Source organism: Lissotriton helveticus, chromosome 5_1 (assembly GCF_964261635.1).
Source record: "Lissotriton helveticus chromosome 5_1, aLisHel1.1, whole genome shotgun sequence".
Taxonomy (NCBI): Eukaryota; Metazoa; Chordata; class Amphibia; order Caudata; family Salamandridae; genus Lissotriton; species Lissotriton helveticus.
In genome coordinates this window covers 1,370,369,853-1,370,390,832 of record NC_136065.1, presented here as the reverse complement: position 1 = coordinate 1,370,390,832, position 20,980 = coordinate 1,370,369,853, and positions in this window count along the sequence as shown.

The window sequence follows — 20,980 nt, the reverse complement described above, 5'->3', positions numbered from 1 at the left end:
GTGCGTAGTGCAGAGGCGTAGTGTGTAGTGCAGAGTGGTAGTGCGTAGTGCAGAGTGGTAGTGCGTAGTGCAGAGTGGTAGTGCGTAGTGCAGAGGCGTAGTGCAGAGGCGTAGTGCAGAGTGCAGAGGCGTAGTGCAGAGGCGTAGTGCGTAGTGCAGAGGCATAGTGCAGAGGCATAGTGTGTAGTGCAGAGGCATAGTGCAGAGGCAGAGTGGTAGTGAGTAGTGCAGAGGCGTAGTGCAGAGTGGTAGTGCATAGTGCAGAGTGGTAGTGCGTAGTGCAGAGGCGTAGTGCAGAGGCGTAGTGCAGAGTGGTAGTGCGTAGTGCAGAGGCGTAGTGCAGAGTGGTAGTGCGTAGTGCAGAGGCATAGTGCAGAGTGGTAGTGCGTAGTGCAGAGGCGTAGTGCAGAGTGGTAGTGCGTAGTGCGTAGTGGTAGTGCGTAGTGCAGAGTGGTAGTGCGTAGTGCAGAGGCGTAGTGCAGAGTGGTAGTGCATAGTGCAGAGTGGTAGTGCGTAGTGCAGAGTGGTAGTGCATAGTGCAGAGGCGTAGTGCAGAGGCGTAGTGCAGAGTGCAGAGGCGTAGTGCAGAGGCGTAGTGCGTAGTGCAGAGGCGTAGTGCAGAGTGGTAGTGCGTAGTGCAGAGGCGTAGTGCAGAGTGGTAGTGCATAGTGCAGAGGCGTAGTGCAGAGTGGTAGTGCGTAGTGCAGAGGCGTAGTGCAGAGGCGTAGTGCAGAGTGGTAGTGCGTAGTGCAGAGGCGTAGTGCAGAGTGGTAGTGCGTAGTGCAGAGGCGTAGTGCAGAGTGGTAGTGCGTAGTGCAGAGGCGTAGTGCAGAGTGGTAGTGCGTAGTGCAGAGGCGTAGTGCGTAGTGCAGAGTGGTAGTGCGTTGTGCAGAGGCATAGTGCAGAGGCGTAGTGCAGAGTGCAGAGGCGTAGTGCAGAGTGGTAGTGCGTAGTGCAGAGGCGTAGTGCAGAGTGGTAGTGCGTAGTGCAGAGGCGTAGTGCAGAGGCGTAGTGCGTAGTGCGTAGTGGTAGTGCGTAGTGGTAGTGCGTAGTGCAGAGTGGTAGTGCATAGTGGTAGTGCGTAGTGCAGAGTGGTAGTGCGTAGTGCAGAGGCGTAGTGCAGAGTGGTAGTGCGTAGTGCAGAGTGGTAGTGCATAGTGCAGAGGCATAGTGCGTAGTGCAGAGTGCAGAGGCGTAGTGCAGAGGCGTAGTGCAGAGTGCAGAGGCGTAGTGCGTAGTGCAGAGGCATAGTGCAGAGGCGTAGTGCAGAGTGCAGAGGCGTAGTGCGTAGTGCAGAGGCGTAGTGCAGAGGCGTAGTGCAGAGTGGTAGTGCGTAGTGCAGAGGCGTAGTGCGTAGTGCAGAGGCGTAGTGCGTAGTGCAGAGTGGTAGTGCAGAGGCGTAGTGCAGAGGCGTAGTGCGTAGTGCAGAGTGGTAGTGCAGAGGCGTAGTGCAGAGTGGTAGTGCGTAGTGCAGAGGCGTAGTGCAGAGTGGTAGTGCATAGTGCAGAGTGGTAGTGTGCATAGTGCAGAGTGGTAGTGCGTAGTGCAGAGTGGTAGTGCGTAGTGCAGAGGCGTAGTGCGTAGTGCAGAGGCGTAGTGCAGAGTGGTAGTGCGTAGTGCAGAGGCGTAGTGCAGAGGCATAGTGCGTAGTGCAGAGTGGTAGTGCGTAGTGCAGAGGCGTAGTGCAGAGGCATAGTGCAGAGTGGTAGTGCGTAGTGCAGAGGCGTAGTGCGTAGTGCAGAGTGGTAGTGCGTAGTGCAGAGGCGTAGTGCAGAGGCGTAGTGCGTAGTGCAGAGGCGTAGTGCAGAGGCGTAGTGCAGAGGCGTAGTGCGTAGTGCAGAGGCGTAGTGCAGAGGCGTAGTGCAGAGGCGTAGTGCGTAGTGCAGAAGCGTAGTGCGTAGTGCAGAGGCGTAGTGCAGAGGCATAGTGCAGAGGCGTAGTGCGTAGTGCAGAGGCGTAGTGCAGAGTGCAGAGGCGTAGTGCAGAGTGCAGAGGCGTAGTGCAGAGGCGTAGTGCAGAGGTGTAGTGCAGAGGCGTAGTGCAGAGGCGTAGTGCAGAGGCGTAGTGCGTAGTGCAGAGGCGTAGTGCAGAGTGCAGAGGCGTAGTGCAGAGTGGTAGTGCGTAGTGCAGAGGCATAGTGCAGAGTGGTAGTGCGTAGTGCAGAGGCATAGTGCAGAGTGCAGAGGCGTAGTGCGTAGTGCAGAGGCGTAGTGCAGAGGCATAGTGCAGAGTGGTAGTGCGTAGTGCAGAGGCGTAGTGCAGAGGTGTAGTGCAGAGTGGTAGTGCGTAGTGCAGAGGCGTAGTGCAGAGTGGTAGTGCGTAGTGCAGAGGCGTAGTGCGTAGTACAGAGTGGTAGTGCGTAGTGCAGAGGCGTAGTGCAGAGTGGTAGTGCGTAGTGCAGAGGCATAGTGCGTAGTGCAGAGTGGTAGTGCATAGTGCAGAGGCGTAGTGCAGAGGCGTAGTGCGTAGTGCAGAGGCGTAGTGCATAGTGCAGAGGCCTAGTGCAGAGGCGTAGTGCAGAGTGGTAGTGCGTAGTGCAGAGGCATAGTGCAGAGTGGTAGTGCGTAGTGCAGAGGCGTAGTGCAGAGTGGTAGTGCGTAGTGCAGAGGCGTAGTGCAGAGGCGTAGTGCGTAGTGCGTAGTGGTAGTGCGTAGTGGTAGTGCGTAGTGCAGAGTGGTAGTGCGTAGTGGTAGTGCGTAGTGCAGAGTGGTAGTGCGTAGTGCAGAGGCGTAGTGCAGAGTGGTAGTGCGTAGTGCAGAGTGGTAGTGCATAGTGCAGAGGCATAGTGCGTAGTGCAGAGTGCAGAGGCGTAGTGCAGAGGCGTAGTGCAGAGTGCAGAGGCGTAGTGCGTAGTGCAGAGGCATAGTGCAGAGGCGTAGTGCAGAGTGCAGAGGCGTAGTGCGTAGTGCAGAGGCGTAGTGCAGAGTGGTAGTGCGTAGTGCAGAGGCGTAGTGCGTAGTGCAGAGGCGTAGTGCGTAGTGCAGAGTGGTAGTGCAGAGGTGTAGTGCAGAGGCGTAGTGCGTAGTGCAGAGTGGTAGTGCAGAGGCGTAGTGCAGAGTGGTAGTGCGTAGTGCAGAGGCGTAGTGCGTAGTGCAGAGTGGTAGTGCATAGTGCAGAGTGGTAGTGTGCGTAGTGCAGAGTGGTAGTGCGTAGTGCAGAGTGGTAGTGTGTAGTGCAGAGGCGTAGTGCGTAGTGCAGAGGCGTAGTGCAGAGTGGTAGTGCGTAGTGCAGAGGCGTAGTGCGTAGTGCAGAGTGGTAGTGCGTAGTGCAGAGGCGTAGTGCAGAGGCATAGTGCGTAGTGCAGAGTGGTAGTGCGTAGTGCAGAGGCGTAGTGCAGAGGCATAGTGCAGAGTGGTAGTGCGTAGTGCAGAGGCGTAGTGCGTAGTGCAGAGTGGTAGTGCGTAGTGCAGAGGCGTAGTGCAGAGGCGTAGTGCGTAGTGCAGAGGCGTAGTGCAGAGGCGTAGTGCAGAGGCGTAGTGCGTAGTGCAGAGGCGTAGTGCAGAGGCGTAGTGCAGAGGCGTAGTGCGTAGTGCAGAAGCGTAGTGCGTAGTGCAGAGGCGTAGTGCAGAGGCATAGTGCAGAGGCGTAGTGCGTAGTGCAGAGGCGTAGTGCAGAGTGCAGAGGCGTAGTGCAGAGTGCAGAGGCGTAGTGCAGAGGCGTAGTGCAGAGGTGTAGTGCAGAGGCGTAGTGCAGAGGCGTAGTGCAGAGGCGTTGTGCGTAGTGCAGAGGCGTAGTGCAGAGTGCAGAGGCGTAGTGCAGAGTGGTAGTGCGTAGTGCAGAGGCATAGTGCAGAGTGGTAGTGCGTAGTGCAGAGGCATAGTGCAGAGTGCAGAGGCGTAGTGCGTAGTGCAGAGGCGTAGTGCAGAGGCATAGTGCAGAGTGGTAGTGCGTAGTGCAGAGGCGTAGTGCAGAGGTGTAGTGCAGAGTGGTAGTGCGTAGTGCAGAGGCGTAGTGCAGAGTGGTAGTGCGTAGTGCAGAGGCGTAGTGCGTAGTACAGAGTGGTAGTGCGTAGTGCAGAGGCGTAGTGCAGAGTGGTAGTGCGTAGTGCAGAGGCATAGTGCGTAGTGCAGAGTGGTAGTGCATAGTGCAGAGGCGTAGTGCAGAGGCGTAGTGCGTAGTGCAGAGGCGTAGTGCATAGTGCAGAGGCCTAGTGCAGAGGCGTAGTGCAGAGTGGTAGTGCGTAGTGCAGAGGCGTAGTGCAGAGTGGTAGTGCGTAGTGCAGAGGCGTAGTGCAGAGTGGTAGTGCGTAGTGCAGAGGCGTAGTGCTGAGGCGTAGTGCAGAGTGGTAGTGCGTAGTGCAGAGGCGTAGTGCAGAGGCATAGTGCGTAGTGCAGAGGCGTAGTGCAGAGGCATAGTGCAGAGTGGTAGTGCGTAGTGCAGAGGCATAGTGCAGAGTGGTAGTGCGTAGTGCAGAGGCATAGTGCAGAGTGGTAGTGCGTAGTGCAGAGGCGTAGTGCAGAGTGGTAGTGCGTAGTGCAGAGGCGTAGTGCAGAGGCGTAGTGCGTAGTGCAGAGTGGTAGTGCGTAGTGCAGAGGCGTAGTGCAGAGTGGTAGTGCGTAGTGCAGAGGCGTAGTGCTGAGGCGTAGTGCAGAGTGGTAGTGCGTAGTGCAGAGGCGTAGTGCAGAGGCGTAGTGCGTAGTGCAGAGGCGTAGTGCAGAGGCGTAGTGCAGAGTGGTAGTGCGTAGTGCAGAGGCATAGTGCAGAGTGGTAGTGCGTAGTGCAGAGGCGTAGTGCAGAGTGGTAGTGCGTAGTGCAGAGGCGTAGTGCAGAGTGGTAGTGCGTAGTGCAGAGGCGTAGTGCAGAGGCGTAGTGCGTAGTGCAGAGTGGTAGTGCGGAGTGCAGAGGCGTAGTGCAGAGGCATAGTGCAGAGTGCAGAGGCGTAGTGCAGAGGCGTAGTGTGTAGTGCAGAGGTGTAGTGCAGAAGCGTAGTGCGTAGTGCAGAGGCGTAGTGCAGAGGCGTAGTGCAGAGTGGTAGTGCGTAGTGCAAAGGCGTAGTGCAGAGTGGTAGTGCGTACTGCACAGGCGTAGTGCAGAGTGGTAGTGCGTAGTGCAGAGGCGTAGTGCAGAGGCGTAGTGCAGAGTGGTAGTGCGTAGTGCAGAGTGGTAGTGCGTAGTGGTAGTGCAGAGTGGTAGTGCGTAGTGCAGAGGCATAGTGCAGATTGGTAATGCGTAGTGCAGAGGCATAGTGCAGAGTGCAGAGGCGTAGTGCAGAGGCGTAGTGCAGAGTGCAGAGGCGTAGTGCGTAGTGCAGAGGCGTAGTGCAGAGGCGTAGTGCAGAGTGCAGAGGCGTAGTGCGTAGTGCAGAGGAGTAGTGCAGAGGCGTAGTGCAGAGGCGTAGTGCAGAGTGGTAGTGTGTAGTGCAGAGGCTTAGTGCGTAGTGCAGAGGCGTAGTGCGTAGTGCAGAGTGGTAGTGCAGAGGCGTAGTGCAGAGGCGTAGTGCAGAGTGGTAGTGCGTAGTGCAGAGGCGTAGTGCGTAGTGCAGAGGCATAGTGTGTAGTGCAGAGTGGTAGTGCGTAGTGCAGAGTGGTAGTGCATAGTGCAGAGTGGTAGTGCATAGTGCAGAGGCGTAGTGCAGAGGCGTAGTGCAGAGTGCAGAGGCGTAGTGCAGAGGCATAGTGCGAAGTGCAGAGGCGTAGTGCAGAGGCATAGTGTGTAGTGCAGAGGCGTAGTGCAGAGGCGTAGTGCAGAGTGGTAGTGCGTAGTGCAGAGACGTAGTGCAGAGTGGTAGTGCGTAGTGCAGAGGCGTAGTGCAGAGGCGTAGTGCGTAGTGCAGAGTGGTAGTGCGGAGTGCAGAGGCGTAGTGCAGAGGCGTGGTGCAGAGTGCAGAGGCGTAGTGCAGAGGCGTAGTGTGTAGTGCAGAGGTGTAGTGCAGAAGTGTAGTGTGTAGTGCAGAGGCGTAGTGCAGAGGCGTAGTGCAGAGTGGTAGTGCGTAGTGCAAAGGCGTAGTGCAGAGTGGTAGTGCGTACTGCAGAGGCGTAGTGCAGAGTGGTAGTGCGTAGTGCAGAGGCATAGTGCAGAGGCGTAGTGCAGAGTGGTAGTGCGTAGTGCAGAGTGGTAGTGCATAGTGGTAGTGCAGAGTGCAGAGTGGTAGTGCGTAGTGCAGAGGCATAGTGCAGAGTGGTAATGCGTAGTGCAGAGGCGTAGTGCAGAGTGCAGAGGCGTAGTGCAGAGGCGTAGTGCAGAGTGCAGAGGCGTAGTGCGTAGTGCAGAGGCATAGTGCAGAGGCGTAGAACAGAGTGCAGAGGCGTAGTGCAGAGGCGTAGTGCAGAGTGGTAGTGTGTAGTGCAGAGGCTTAGTGCGTAGTGCAGAGGCGTAGTGCGTAGTGCAGAGTGGTAGTGCAGAGGCATAGTGCAGAGGCGTAGTGCAGAGTGCAGAGTGGTAGTGCAGAGGCGTAGTGCAGAGTGGTAGTGCGTAGTGCAGAGGCGTAGTGTATAGTGCAGAGGCATAGTGTGTAGTGCAGAGTGGTAGTGCGTAGTGCAGAGTGGTAGTGCGTAGTGCAGAGTGGTAGTGCGTAGTGCAGAGGCGTAGTACAGAGGCATAGTGCAGAGTGCAGAGGCGTAGTGCAGAGGCGTAGTGCGTAGTGCAGAGGCGTAGTGCAGAGGCATAGTGTGTAGTGCAGAGGCGTAGTGCAGAGGCAGAGTGGTAGTGCGTAGTGCAGAGGCGTAGTGCAGAGGCATAGTGCAGAGTGGTAGTGCGTAGTGCAAAGGCGTAGTGCAGAGTGGTAGTGCGTACTGCAGAGGCGTAGTAGTATACTTGTAAAGTATACTTGTAAAGCGCACAGCTGCCCCAGCAACGGGGCGTCCCGGCGCTGTATAACTCTGGGGAGCCCGTCCTGGCTTTCCCTGTGTGATGGTCCCTTGCTGGGAGTCCCCAAGGTGGAGCCAGGCATCCCCAGAATTGGTGGGGCCGTTGTGGAGATTAGGCAAGCTAATGCCCAGAGTTGCCGAGTGTAACCCCTGATTAGAGTAAGCACCGAAGCGAGAATTATCGAGTCCGCTGACCAAGGTCCACGACCCTGCCGCGTCGGGAATTGAACCCTGGTCCCGGGCTGACTTCTGCTCTCAGGCCTGCCGCCTCTAACCAGTGAGCCACACTACTCCACTAATGCAGTGCAGAGTGGTAGTGCGTAGTGCAGAGGCGTAGTGCAGAGGCGTAGTGCAGAGTGGTAGTGCGTAGTGCAGAGGCGTAGTGCGTAGTGCAGAGGCGTAGTGTGTAGTGCAGAGTGGTAGTGCGTAGTGCAGAGTGGTAGTGCGTAGTGCAGAGTGGTAGTGCGTAGTGCAGAGGTGTAGTGCAGAGGCGTAGTGCAGAGTGCAGAGGCGTAGTGCAGAGGCGTAGTGCGTAGTGCAGAGGCGTAGTGCAGAGGCATAGTGTGTAGTGCAGAGGCGTAGTGCAGAGGCAGAGTGGTAGTGAGTAGTGCAGAGGCGTAGTGCAGAGTGGTAGTGCGTAGTGCAGAGTGGTAGTGCGTAGTGCAGAGGCGTAGTGCAGAGGCGTAGTGCGTAGTGCAGAGGCGTAGTGCAGAGGCGTAGTGCAGAGTGGTAGTGCGTAGTGCAGAGGCGTAGTGCAGAGTGGTAGTGCGTAGTGCAGAGGCATAGTGCAGAGTGGTAGTGCGTAGTGCAGAGGCAAAGTGCAGAGTGGTAGTGCGTAGTGGTAGTGCGTAGTGCAGAGTGGTAGTGCGTAGTGCAGAGGCGTAGTGCAGAGTGGTAGTGCATAGTGCAGAGTGGTAGTGCGTAGTGCAGAGTGGTAGTGCATAGTGCAGAGGTGTAGTGCAGAGGCGTAGTGCAGAGTGCAGAGGCGTAGTGCAGAGGCGTAGTGCGTAGTGCAGAGGCGTAGTGCAGAGTGGTAGTGCGTACTGCAGAGGCGTAGTGCAGAGTGGTAGTGCGTAGTGCAGAGGCGTAGTGCAGAGTGGTAGTGCGTAGTGCAGAGGCGTAGTGCAGAGGCGTAGTGCAGAGTGGTAGTGCGTAGTGCAGAGGCGTAGTGCAGAGTGGTAGTGCGTAGTGCAGAGGCGTAGTGCAGAGTGGTAGTGCGTAGTGCAGAGGCGTAGTGCAGAGTGGTAGTGCGTTGTGCAGAGGCGTAGTGCGTAGTGCAGAGTGGTAGTGCGTTGTGCAGAGGCATAGTGCAGAGGCGTAGTGCAGAGTGCAGAGGCGTAGTGCAGAGTGGTAGTGCGTAGTGCAGAGGCGTAGTGCAGAGTGGTAGTGCGTAGTGCAGAGGCGTAGAGCAGAGGCGTAGTGCGTAGTGCGTAGTGGTAGTGCGTAGTGGTAGTGCGTAGTGCAGAGTGGTAGTGCGTAGTGGTAGTGCGTAGTGCAGAGTGGTAGTGCGTAGTGCAGAGGCGTAGTCCAGAGTGGTAGTGCATAGTGCAGAGTGGTAGTGCATAGTGCAGAGGCATAGTGCGTAGTGCAGAGTGCAGAGGCGTAGTGCAGAGTGCAGAGGCGTAGTGCGTAGTGCAGAGGCATAGTGCAGAGGCGTAGTGCAGAGTGCAGAGGCGTAGTGCGTAGTGCAGAGGCGTAGTGCAGAGGCGTAGTGCAGAGTGGTAGTGCGTAGTGCAGAGGCGTAGTGCATAGTGCAGAGGCGTAGTGCGTAGTGCAGAGTGGTAGTGCAGAGGCGTAGTGCAGAGGCGTACTGCGTAGTGCAGAGTGGTAGTGCAGAGGCGTAGTGCAGAGTGGTAGTGCGTAGTGCAGAGGCGTAGTGCGTAGTGCAGAGTGGTAGTGCATAGTGCAGAGTGGTAGTGTGCGTAGTGCAGAGGCGTAGTGCAGAGGCATAGTGTGTAGTGCAGAGGCGTAGTGCAGAGGCAGAGTGGTAGTGAGTAGTGCAGAGGCGTAGTGCAGAGTGGTAGTGCGTAGTGCAGAGTGGTAGTGCGTAGTGCAGAGGCGTAGTGCAGAGGCGTAGTGCGTAGTGCAGAGGCGTAGTGCAGAGGCGTAGTGCAGAGTGGTAGTGCGTAGTGCAGAGGCGTAGTGCAGAGTGGTAGTGCGTAGTGCAGAGGCATAGTGCAGAGTGGTAGTGCGTAGTGCAGAGGCAAAGTGCAGAGTGGTAGTGCGTAGTGCGTAGTGGTAGTGCGTAGTGCAGAGTGGTAGTGCGTAGTGCAGAGGCGTAGTGCAGAGTGGTAGTGCATAGTGCAGAGTGGTAGTGCGTAGTGCAGAGTGGTAGTGCATAGTGCAGAGGTGTAGTGCAGAGGCGTAGTGCAGAGTGCAGAGGCGTAGTGCAGAGGCGTAGTGCGTAGTGCAGAGGCGTAGTGCAGAGTGGTAGTGCGTAGTGCAGAGGCGTAGTGCAGAGTGGTAGTGCGTAGTGCAGAGGCGTAGTGCAGAGGCGTAGTGCAGAGTGGTAGTGCGTAGTGCAGAGGCGTAGTGCAGAGTGGTAGTGCGTAGTGCAGAGGCGTAGTGCAGAGTGGTAGTGCGTAGTGCAGAGGCGTAGTGCAGAGTGGTAGTGCGTTGTGCAGAGGCGTAGTGCGTAGTGCAGAGTGGTAGTGCGTTGTGCAGAGGCATAGTGCTGAGGCGTAGTGCAGAGTGCAGAGGCGTAGTGCAGAGTGGTAGTGCGTAGTGCAGAGGCGTAGTGCAGAGTGGTAGTGCGTAGTGCAGAGTGGTAGTGCGTAGTGGAAGTGCGTAGTGCAGAGTGGTAGTGCGTAGTGCAGAGGCATAGTGCAGAGTGGTAGTGCGTAGTGCAGAGTGGTAGTGCATAGTGCAGAGGCATAGTGCGTAGTGCAGAGTGCAGAGGCGTAGTGCAGAGGCGTAGTGCAGAGTGCAGAGGCGTAGTGCGTAGTGCAGAGGCATAGTGCAGAGGCGTAGTGCAGAGTGCAGAGGCGTAGTGCGTAGTGCAGAGGCGTAGTGCAGAGGCGTAGTGCAGAGTGGTAGTGCGTAGTGCAGAGGCGTAGTGCATAGTGCAGAGGCGTAGTGCGTAGTGCAGAGTGGTAGTGCAGAGGCGTAGTGCAGAGGCGTACTGCGTAGTGCAGAGTGGTAGTGCAGAGGCGTAGTGCAGAGTGGTAGTGCGTAGTGCAGAGGCGTAGTGCGTAGTGCAGAGTGGTAGTGCATAGTGCAGAGTGGTAGTGTGCGTAGTGCAGAGTGGTAGTGCGTAGTGCAGAGTGGTAGTGCGTAGTGCAGAGGCGTAGTGCGTAGTGCAGAGGCGTAGTGCAGAGTGGTAGTGCGTAGTGCAGAGGCGTAGTGCAGAGGCATAGTGCGTAGTGCAGAGTGGTAGTGCGTAGTGCAGAGGCGTAGTGCAGAGGCATAGTGCGTAGTGCAGAGTGGTAGTGCGTAGTGCAGAGGCGTAGTGCAGAGGCATAGTGCAGAGTGGTAGTGCGTAGTGCAGAGGCGTAGTGCGTAGTGCAGAGTGGTAGTGCGTAGTGCAGAGGCGTAGTGCAGAGGCGTAGTGCGTAGTGCAGAGGCGTAGTGCAGAGGCATAGTGCAGAGGCGTAGTGCGTAGTGCAGAGGCGTAGTGCAGAGGCGTAGTGCAGAGGCGTAGTGCGTAGTGCAGAAGCGTAGTGCGTAGTGCAGAGGCGTAGTGCAGAGGCATAGTGCAGAGGCGTAGTGCGTAGTGCAGAGGCGTAGTGCAGAGTGCAGAGGCGTAGTGCAGAGTGCAGAGGCGTAGTGCAGAGGCGTAGTGCAGAGGTGTAGTGCAGAGGCGTAGTGCAGAGGCGTAGTGCAGAGGCGTAGTGCGTAGTGCAGAGGCGTAGTGCAGAGTGCAGAGGCGTAGTGCAGAGTGGTAGTGCGTAGTGCAGAGGCATAGTGCAGAGTGGTAGTGCGTAGTGCAGAGGCATAGTGCAGAGTGCAGAGGCGTAGTGCGTAGTGCAGAGGCGTAGTGCAGAGGCATAGCGCAGAGTGGTAGTGCGTAGTGCAGAGGCGTAGTGCAGAGGTGTAGTGCAGAGTGGTAGTGCGTAGTGCAGAGGCGTAGTGCAGAGTGGTAGTGCGTAGTGCAGAGGCGTAGTGCGTAGTACAGAGTGGTAGTGCGTAGTGCAGAGGCGTAGTGCAGAGTGGTAGTGCGTAGTGCAGAGGCATAGTGCGTAGTGCAGAGTGGTAGTGCATAGTGCAGAGGCGTAGTGCAGAGGCGTAGTGCGTAGTGCAGAGGCGTAGTGCATAGTGCAGAGGCCTAGTGCAGAGGCGTAGTGCAGAGTGGTAGTGTGTAGTGCAGAGGCGTAGTGCAGAGTGGTAGTGCGTAGTGCAGAGGCGTAGTGCAGAGTGGTAGTGCGTAGTGCAGAGGCGTAGTGCAGAGGCGTAGTGCGTAGTGCGTAGTGGTAGTGCGTAGTGGTAGTGCGTAGTGCAGAGTGGTAGTGCGTAGTGGTAGTGCGTAGTGCAGAGTGGTAGTGCGTAGTGCAGAGGCGTAGTGCAGAGTGGTAGTGCGTAGTGCAGAGTGGTAGTGCATAGTGCAGAGGCATAGTGCGTAGTGCAGAGTGCAGAGGCGTAGTGCAGAGGCGTAGTGCAGAGTGCAGAGGCGTAGTGCGTAGTGCAGAGGCATAGTGCAGAGGCGTAGTACAGAGTGCAGAGGCGTAGTGCGTAGTGCAGAGGCGTAGTGCAGAGGCGTAGTGCAGAGTGGTAGTGCGTAGTGCAGAGGCGTAGTGCGTAGTGCAGAGGCGTAGTGCGTAGTGCAGAGTGGTAGTGCAGAGGCGTAGTGCAGAGGCGTAGTGCGTAGTGCAGAGTGGTAGTGCAGAGGCGTAGTGCAGAGTGGTAGTGCGTAGTGCAGAGGCGTAGTGCGTAGTGCAGAGTGGTAGTGCATAGTGCAGAGTGGTAGTGTGCGTAGTGCAGAGTGGTAGTGCGTAGTGCAGAGTGGTAGTGTGTAGTGCAGAGGCGTAGTGCGTAGTGCAGAGGCGTAGTGCAGAGTGGTAGTGCGTAGTGCAGAGGCGTAGTGCAGAGGCGTAGTGCGTAGTGCAGAGTGGTAGTGCGTAGTGCAGAGGCGTAGTGCAGAGGCATAGTGCGTAGTGCAGAGTGGTAGTGCGTAGTGCAGAGGCGTAGTGCAGAGGCATAGTGCAGAGTGGTAGTGCGTAGTGCAGAGGCGTAGTGCGTAGTGCAGAGTGGTAGTGCGTAGTGCAGAGGCGTAGTGCAGAGGCGTAGTGCGTAGTGCAGAGGCGTAGTGCAGAGGCGTAGTGCGTAGTGCAGAGGCGTAGTGCAGAGGCGTAGTGCAGAGGCGTAGTGCGTAGTGCAGAAGCGTAGTGCGTAGTGCAGAGGCGTAGTGCAGAGGCATAGTGCAGAGGCGTAGTGCGTAGTGCAGAGGCGTAGTGCAGAGTGCAGAGGCGTAGTGCAGAGTGCAGAGGCGTAGTGCAGAGGTGTAGTGCAGAGGTGTAGTGCAGAGGCGTAGTGCAGAGGCGTAGTGCAGAGGCGTAGTGCGTAGTGCAGAGGCGTAGTGCAGAGTGCAGAGGCGTAGTGCAGAGTGGTAGTGCGTAGTGCAGAGGCATAGTGCAGAGTGGTAGTGCGTAGTGCAGAGGCATAGTGCAGAGTGCAGAGGCGTAGTGCGTAGTGCAGAGGCGTAGTGCAGAGGCATAGTGCAGAGTGGTAGTGCGTAGTGCAGAGGCGTAGTGCAGAGGTGTAGTGCAGAGTGGTAGTGCGTAGTGCAGAGGCGTAGTGCAGAGTGGTAGTGCGTAGTGCAGAGGCGTAGTGCGTAGTACAGAGTGGTAGTGCGTAGTGCAGAGGCGTAGTGCAGAGTGGTAGTGCGTAGTGCAGAGGCATAGTGCGTAGTGCAGAGTGGTAGTGCATAGTGCAGAGGCGTAGTGCAGAGGCGTAGTGCGTAGTGCAGAGGCGTAGTGCATAGTGCAGAGGCCTAGTGCAGAGGCGTAGTGCAGAGTGGTAGTGTGTAGTGCAGAGGCGTAGTGCAGAGTGGTAGTGCGTAGTGCAGAGGCGTAGTGCAGAGTGGTAGTGCGTAGTGCAGAGGCGTAGTGCTGAGGCGTAGTGCAGAGTGGTAGTGCATAGTGCAGAGGCATAGTGCAGAGGCATAGTGCGTAGTGCAGAGGCGTAGTGCAGAGGCGTAGTGCAGAGTGGTAGTGCGTAGTGCAGAGGCATAGTGCAGAGTGGTAGTGCGTAGTGCAGAGGCATAGTGCAGAGTGGTAGTGCGTAGTGCAGAGGCGTAGTGCAGAGTGGTAGTGCATAGTGCAGAGGCGTAGTGCAGAGGCGTAGTGCGTAGTGCAGAGTGGTAGTGCGGAGTGCAGAGGCGTAGTGCAGAGGCGTAGTGCAGAGTGCAGAGGCGTAGTGCATAGTGCAGAGGTGTAGTGCAGAGGCGTAGTGCGTAGTGCAGAGGCGTAGTGCAGAGGCGTAGTGCAGAGTGGTAGTGCGTAGTGCAAAGGCGTAGTGCAGAGTGGTAGTGCGTACTGCAGAGGCGTAGTGCAGAGTGGTAGTGCGTAGTGCAGAGGCGTAGTGCAGAGGCGTAGTGCAGAGTGGTAGTGCTCAGTGCAGAGTGGTAGTGCGTAGTGGTAGTGCAGAGTGCAGAGTGGTAGGCCGTAGTGCAGAGGCATAGTGCAGAGTGGTAATGCGTAGTGCAGAGGCGTAGTGCAGAGTGCAGAGGCGTAGTGCAGAGGCGTAGTGCAGAGTGCAGAGGCGTAGTGCGTAGTGCAGAGGCGTAGTGCAGAGGCGTAGTGCAGAGTGCAGAGGCGTAGTGCGTAGTGCAGAGGCGTAGTGCAGAGGCGTAGTGCAGAGTGGTAGTGTGTAGTGCAGAGGCTTAGTGCGTAGTGCAGAGGCGTAGTGCGTAGTGCAGAGTGGTAGTGCAGAGGCGTAGTGCAGAGGCGTAGTGCGTAGTGCAGAGTGGTAGTGCAGAGGCGTAGTGCAGAGTGGTAGTGCGTAGTGCAGAGGCGTAGTGCGTAGTGCAGAGGCGTAGTGTGTAGTGCAGAGTGGTAGTGCGTAGTGCAGAGTGGTAGTGCTTAGTGCAGAGTGGTAGTGCATAGTGCAGAGGCGTAGTGCGTAGTACAGAGGCATAGTGCAGAGTGGTAGTGCGTAGTGCAGAGGCGTAGTGCAGAGGCGTAGTGCGTAGTGCAGAGTGGTAGTGTGTAGTGCAGAGGCGTAGTGCAGAGGCATAGTGCGTAGTGCAGAGTGGTAGTGCGTAGTGCAGAGGCGTAGTGCAGAGGCGTAGTGCAGAGTGGTAGTGCATAGTGCAGAGGCGTAGTGCAGAGGCGTAGTGCGTAGTGCAGAGTGGTAGTGCGTAGTGCAGAGGCGTAGTACAGAGGCATAGTGCGTAGTGCAGAGGCGTAGTGCAGAGGCGTAGTGCAGAGGTGTAGTGCAGAGGCGTAGTGCGTAGTGTAGAGGCGTAGTGCAGAGGCGTAGTGCGTAGTGCAGAGGCTTAGTGCGTAGTGCAGAGGCATAGTGCAGAGGCGTAGTGCAGAGGCGTAGTGCGTAGTGCAGAGGCGTAGTGCAGAGTGCAGAGGTGTAGTGCAGAGGCGTAGTGCAGAGGCGTAGTGCAGAGGCGTAGTGCGTAGTGCAGAGGCGTAGTGCAGAGTGCAGAGGCGTAGTGCAGAGTGGTAGTGCGTAGTGCAGAGGCGTAGTGCAGAGTGGTAGTGCATAGTGCAGAGGCATAGTGCAGAGTGCAGAGGCGTAGTGCGTAGTGCAGAGGCGTAGTGCAGAGGCGTAGTGCAGAGTGATAGTGCGTAGTGCAGAGGCGTAGTGCAGAGTGGTAATGCATAGTGCAGAGGTGTAGTGCAGAGGCGTAGTGCAGAGTGGTAGTGCGTAGTGCAGAGGCGTAGTGCAGAGTGGTAGTGCGTAGTGCAGAGGCGTAGTGCGTAGTGCAGAGTGGTAGTGCGTAGTGCAGAGTGGTAGTGCGTAGTGCAGAGTGGTAGTGCATAGTGCAGAGTGGTAGTGCATAGTGCAGAGGCATAGTGCAGAGGCGTAGTGCAGAGTGCAGAGGTGTAGTGCAGAGGCGTAGTGCGTAGTGCAGAGGCATAGTGCAGAGTGGTAGTGCGTAGTGCAGAGGCGTAGTGAATAGTGCAGAGGCGTAGTGCAGGGTGGTAGTGCGTAGTGCAGAGGCGTAGTGCAGAGGCGTAGTGCGTAGTGCAGAGTGGTAGTGCGTAGTGCAGAGGCGTAGTGCAGAGGCGTAGTGCGTAGTGCAGAGGCGTAGTGCAGAGGCGTAGTGCAGAGTGGTAGTGCGTAGTGCAGAGGCGTAGTGCAGAGGCGTAGTGCCGAGTGGTAGTGCAGAGTGGTAGTGCGTAGTGTAGAGGCGTAGTGCAGAGGCATAGTGCAGAGGCGTAGTGCGTAGTGCAGAGTGGTAGTGCGTAGTGGTAGTGCGTAGTGCAGAGTGGTAGTGCGTAGTGCAGAGGTGTAGTGCAGAGGCGTAGTGCAGAGTGGTAGTGCATAGTGCAGAGTGGTAGTGCGTAGTGGTAGTGCGTAGTGCAGAGTGGTAGTGCGTAGTGCAGAGACGTAGTGCCGAGTGGTAGTGCGTAGTGCAGAGTGGTAGTGCGTAGTGCAGAGTGGTAGTGCGTAGTGCAGAGGCGTAGTGCGTAGTGCAGAGGCGTAGTGCAGAGTGGTAGTGCGTAGTGCAGAGGCGTAGTGCATAGTGCAGAGGCGTAGTGCAGGGTGGTAGTGCGTAGTGCAGAGGCATAGTGCAGAGGCGTAGTGCGTAGTGCAGAGTGGTAGTGCGTAGTGCAGAGGCGTAGTGCAGAGGCGTAGTGCGTAGTGCAGAGGCGTAGTGCAGAGTGCAGAGGCGTAGTGCAGAGTGGTAGTGCGTAGTGCAGAGGCGTAGTGCAGAGTGGTAGTGCATAGTGCAGAGTGGTAGTGCGTAGTGCAGAGGCGTAGTGCAGAGGCATAGTGCAGAGTGGTAGTGCGTAGTGCAGAGTGGTAGTGCGTAGTGGTAGTGCGTAGTGCAGAGTGGTAGTGCGTAGTGCAGAGGCGTAGTGCAGAGGCGTAGTGCAGAGTGGTAGTGCGTAGTGCAGAGTGGTAGTGCGTAGTGGTAGTGCGTAGTGCAGAGTGGTAGTGCGTAGTGCAGAGGCGTAGTGCAGAGTGGTAGTGCGTAGTGCAGAGGGGTAGTGCAGAGTGGTAGTGCGTAGTGCAGAGGCGTAGTGCAGAGGCGTAGTGCGTAGTGCAGAGTGGTAGTGCGTAGTGCAGAGGTGTAGTGCAGAGGCATAGTGCAGAGTGCAGAGGCGTAGTGCAGAGGTGTAGTGCGTAGTGCAGAGGCGTAGTGCAGAGGCGTAGTGCGTAGTGCAGAGGCGTAGTGCAGAGGTGTAGTGCAGAGTGGTAGTGCGTAGTGCAGAGGCGTAGTGCAGAGTGGTAGTGCATAGTGCAGAGGCGTAGTGCAGAGTGGTAGTGAGTAGTGCAGAGGCGTAGTGCAGAGTGGTAGTGAGTAGTGCAGAGGCGTAGTGCAGAGTGGTAGTGCGTAGTGCAGAGTGGTAGTGCGTAGTGGTAGTGCGTAGTGCAGAGGCGTAGTGCAGAGTGGTAGTGCGTAGTGCAGAGTGGTAGTGCGTAGTGCAGAGTGGTAGTGTGTAGTGCAGAGGCGTAGTGCGTAGTGCAGAGGAGTAGTGCAGAGGCGTAGTGCGTAGTGCAGAGGCGTAGTGCGTAGTGCAGAGGCGTAGTGCAGAGGCGTAGTGCAGAGTGCAGAGGCGTAGTGCGTAGTGCAGAGGCGTAGTGCAGAGGCGTAGTGCAGAGTGCAGAGGCGTAGTGCAGAGGCGTAGTGCAGAGTGCAGAGGCATAGTACAGAGGCGTAGTGCAGAGTGGTAGTGCGTAGTGCAGAGTGGCAGTGCAGAGTGGTAGTGCGTAGTGCAGAGTGGCAGTGCAGAGTGCAGAGGCGTAGTGCAGAGGCGTAGAGCAGAGTGCAGAGGCGTAGTGCAGAGTGCAGAGGCGTAGTGCAGAGGCGTAGTGCAGAGTGCAGAGGCGTAGTGCAGAGGCGTAGTGCAGAGTGCAGAGGCGTAGTGCAGAGGCGTAGTGCAGAGTGGTAGTGCGTAGTGCAGAGTGGTAGTGCGTAGTGCAGAGTGGCAGTGCAGAGTGGTAGTGCGTAGTGCAGAGTGGCAGTGCAGAGTGGTAGTGAGTAGTGCAGAGTGGTAGTGCAGAGTGGTAGTGCGTAGTGCGTAGTGCAGAGTGGTAGTGCGTAGTGGTAGTGCGTAGTGCAGAGTGGTAGTGCATAATGCAGAGTGGTAGTGCGTAGTGCAGAGTGGCAGTGCAGAGTGCAGAGTGGCAGTGCAGAGTGCAGAGTGGCAGTGCAGAGTGCAGAGTGGCAGTGCAGAGTGCAGAGTGGCAGTGCGTAGTGCAGAGTGGCAGTGCGTAGTCCAGAGTGGCAGTGCGTAGTGCAGAGTGGCAGTGCAGAGTGGTAGTGCGTAGTGCAGAGTGCAGAGTGGTAGTGCGTAGTGCCGAGTGGCAGTGCAGAGTGGTAGTGCGTAGTGCAGAGTGGCAGTGCAGAGTGGTAGTGCGTAGTGCAGAGTGGCAGTGCAGAGTGGTAGTGCGTAGTGCAGAGTGGTAGTGCGTAGTGGTAGTGCGTAGTGCAGAGTGGTAGTGCGTAGTGCAGAGTGGTAGTGCATAGTGCAGAGTGCAGAGTGGTAGTGCGTAGTGCAGAGTGGCAGTGCAGAGTGGTAGTGCGTAGTGCAGAGTGGCAGTGCAGAGTGGTAGTGCGTAGTGCAGAGTGGCAGTGCAGAGTGGCAGTGCAGAGTGGTAGTGCGTAGTGCGGAGTGGTAGTGCAGAGTGGTAGTGCGTAGTGCAGAGTGGTAGTGCGTAGTGGTAGTGCATAGTGCAGAGTGGTAGTGCGTAGTGCGTAGTGCAGAGTGGTAGTGCGTAGTGCAGAGTGCAGAGTGGTAGTGCGTAGTGCAGAGTGGCAGTGCAGAGTGGTAGTGCGTAGCGAAGAGTGGCAGTGAAGAGTGGTAGTGCGTAGTGCAGAGTGGCAGTGGAGAGTGGTAGTGCGTAGTGCAGAGTGGCAGTGCAGAGTAGTAGTGCGTAGTGCAGAGTGGTAGTGCGTAGTGGTAGTGCGTAGTGCAGAGTGGTAGTGCGTAGTGCAGAGTGGCAGTGCAGAGTGGCAGTGCAGATTGGCAGTGCAGAGTGGCAGTGCAGAGTGGCAGTGCGGAGTGGCAGTGCAGAGTGGTAGTGCGTAGTGCAGAGTGGCAGTGCAGAGTGGCAGTGCAGAGTGGTAGTGCGTAGTGCAGAGTGGCAGTGCAGAGTGGCAGTGCAGAGTGGTAGTGCAGAGTGGCAGTGCGTAGTGCAGAGTGGCAGTGCGTAGTGCAGAGTGGCAGTGCAGAGTGGTAGTGCAGAGTGCAGAGTGGCAGTGCAGAGTGCAGAGTGGCAGTGCAGAGTGGCAGTGCAGAGTGGCAGTGCGTAGTGCAAAGTGGCAGTGCAGAGTGGCCGTGCAGAGTGGCCGTGCAGAGTGGCCGTGCAGAGTGGCCGTGCAGAGTGGCCGTGCAGAGTGGCAGTGCAGAGTGGCAGTGCAGAGGGCAGAGTGGCAGTGCAGAGTGGTAGTGCAGAGTGCAGAGTGGTAGTGCAGAGTGGTAGTGCAGAGGGCAGAGTGGCAGTGCAGAGTGGCAGTGCAGAGGGCAGAGTGGTAGTGCAGAGGGCAGAGTGGTAGTGCAGAGTGGCAGTGCAGAGTGGCAGTGCAAAGGGCAGAGTGGTAGTGCAGAGTGGCAGTGCAGAATGGTAGTGCAGAGGGCAGAGTGGTAGTGCAGAGTGGCAGTGCAGAGTGGTAGTGCAGAGGGCAGAGTGGTAGTGCAGAGTGGCAGTTCAAAGTGGTAGTGCAGAGGGCAGAGTGGCAGTGCAGAGTGGTAGTGCAGAGTGCAGAGTGGCAGTGCAGAGTGGCAGTGCAGAGTGGCAGTGCAGAGTGGTAGTGCAGAGTGGTAGTGCAGAGGGCAGAGTGGTAGTGCAGAGTGGTAGTGCAGAGTGGCAGTGCAGAGGGCAGAGTGGTAGTGCAGAGTGGCAGTGCAGAGGGCAGAGTGGTAGTGCAGAGTGGCAGTGCAGAGTGGCAGTGCAGAGTGGCAGTGCAGAGTGGCAGTGGAGAGTGGCAGTGCAGAGTGCAGAGTGGTAGTGCAGAGTGGTAGTGCAGAGTGCAGAGTGGTAGTGCAGAGTGGTAGTGCAGAGTGCAGAGTGGTAGTGCAGAGTGCAGAGTGCAGAGTGCAGAGTGGTAGTGCAGAGTGGTAGTGCAGAGTGGTAGTGCAGAGTGGTAGTGCAGAGTGCAGAGTGGTAGTGCAGAGTGCAGAGTGGTAGTGCAGAGTGCCTAAAACACATTGCCATTTACAATGCCATTATCTCTAACTTAAAACAAACCCGAGCCCTAATGCATTCCTAATGCTTGTTTATTATTGTTGGGAGGGTGGCTTGATAATACGTTCTTCTTAATTCCCATTGAAGCCTATGTTCTGGTGTTAACATGGGCTTCTATGGGAAATAACAAGGCCGTATTATCAAGCTCGTTATCGCCGTTTTATCGGCAGTTTCCTGCCAATAAAACTGCGATAATTTTAACACCGGTCCTTGATAATATGCACCTAAGTTTACTGGTAAAAAAAAGAGCAATGGGCCATATTATCAACAAAAGGCGATACATTATCGTCGCTTTTATCGGCAGGAATAACCATAGCAGCCCAAGTTAACATCAGAACCTGGGATGCTATGGGAATTTACAAGGGCCTATTATACAGCCCATTATCGCCGCTTTATTGGCAGTTTCCTGTCGATAAACACGACGATAATGTATCGCCTTTTGTTGATAATATGCTCCTTCATTTCTATGATAGTATGTAAAACTTTCCTTTTTTTGTGTAGCAGTTGTACTCTCTACACATGCGCAGCGTCGTTTCGAAGCCCACGTTTTTTTCTTTTTCTTCTAGTTCAACAAGCAAACCTTTCTTTATTTCAGGTAGTAAATTTGTCGCTTTCTTTTCACGGGTGTGTGTCATCCGCTGCTGTACTTTTGTAATATATTAATAATCATATTTTTTTATATTTATTTGAAAGGTAGTGCCGAGGCGCCAAACGTTGATTACGTACTCCGCCGTCCACCGCCATTTTAGTAGTTTTTCACTGTTTTTTTTATTATATCTGTTAGTTAGAACTCAGTAGTTTTCAATCCTAGTCTTGAATATCCTACTAGTATTTCAACATTATTGTTATTGTGGACCGTCATACCTCTCCCCCACAAAATAAAAGAAGTATGTAGTTTTTTTTAATTAACTTTTATTAAATCAATAAATGTAAACGAAACTCAATTATGACTATATTAGAAGCAACTAGAAAAACAACTTTAACAACAAACAATATTATAAACAAATTGTTAAATGGACTCCAAAAGATGTCCGATTGGTAATCTGCAAAACAAAAAAGAAAATTAGAGTTTAGAATTATGTAGATGTGAGTAAATGAGCTGAAGCATTACAAATTTTGGTAACTCTAGGGTTTTACGTGTGCAGTGTGCCTCGTACATTTCAGTTCTGTTATAGTGCCGCGTTCAAGTGGTGTCTATATGGAAGTGCCTATTGCGTTACTGACGCCCGTTATGTCAACTTATTTCTAATGCATTGCTATGAAGGCTTTGTAGATCTAGGCCTCTGTGCTTACCATTGTATAAACCTTGCGGCCAAACACTTCAAGCAGTTGATTTCACAACTTCTTTTGAACAATTCTTCTACACGTCCAACCAGACAGCAGTGTCTATACGTTTAAGAGAGAAAGAGAAATTATGTCACAGAGAGTGAGAGAGAGAAAACAACATTAAAACTGTGTCGCAAAGTCTGGAGTTGAGATTTTTACTTGAAAAGTCAGACGTAATTTTACTAGCTCCTTGCATCACTTTACCCATGTTAAAAGTGACTCAAAAGTGGCGTAATAAGGTTGTGGATCTGTTTCTCAGACTGTTGTAACCTATCTGTTGTCACTGCTTGGAGGTAATTATAGATTTTACAGAGAAGCTGCTGTACACTACGCACTCTGGGCCATAATATCAAGCCTGGGCGACAAAATTATCGCCACTTTATTGGCAGGAAAGTGCGGCTAAAGTGGCGATAATGGGTTTGATAATATGCTCTATGGAATTCCAATCGAAGCTCATGTTAGATGTCCTTCACATCTAACATGAGCTTCGATTGGAATTCCATAGAGCATATTATCAAATCCATTATCGCCACTTTAGC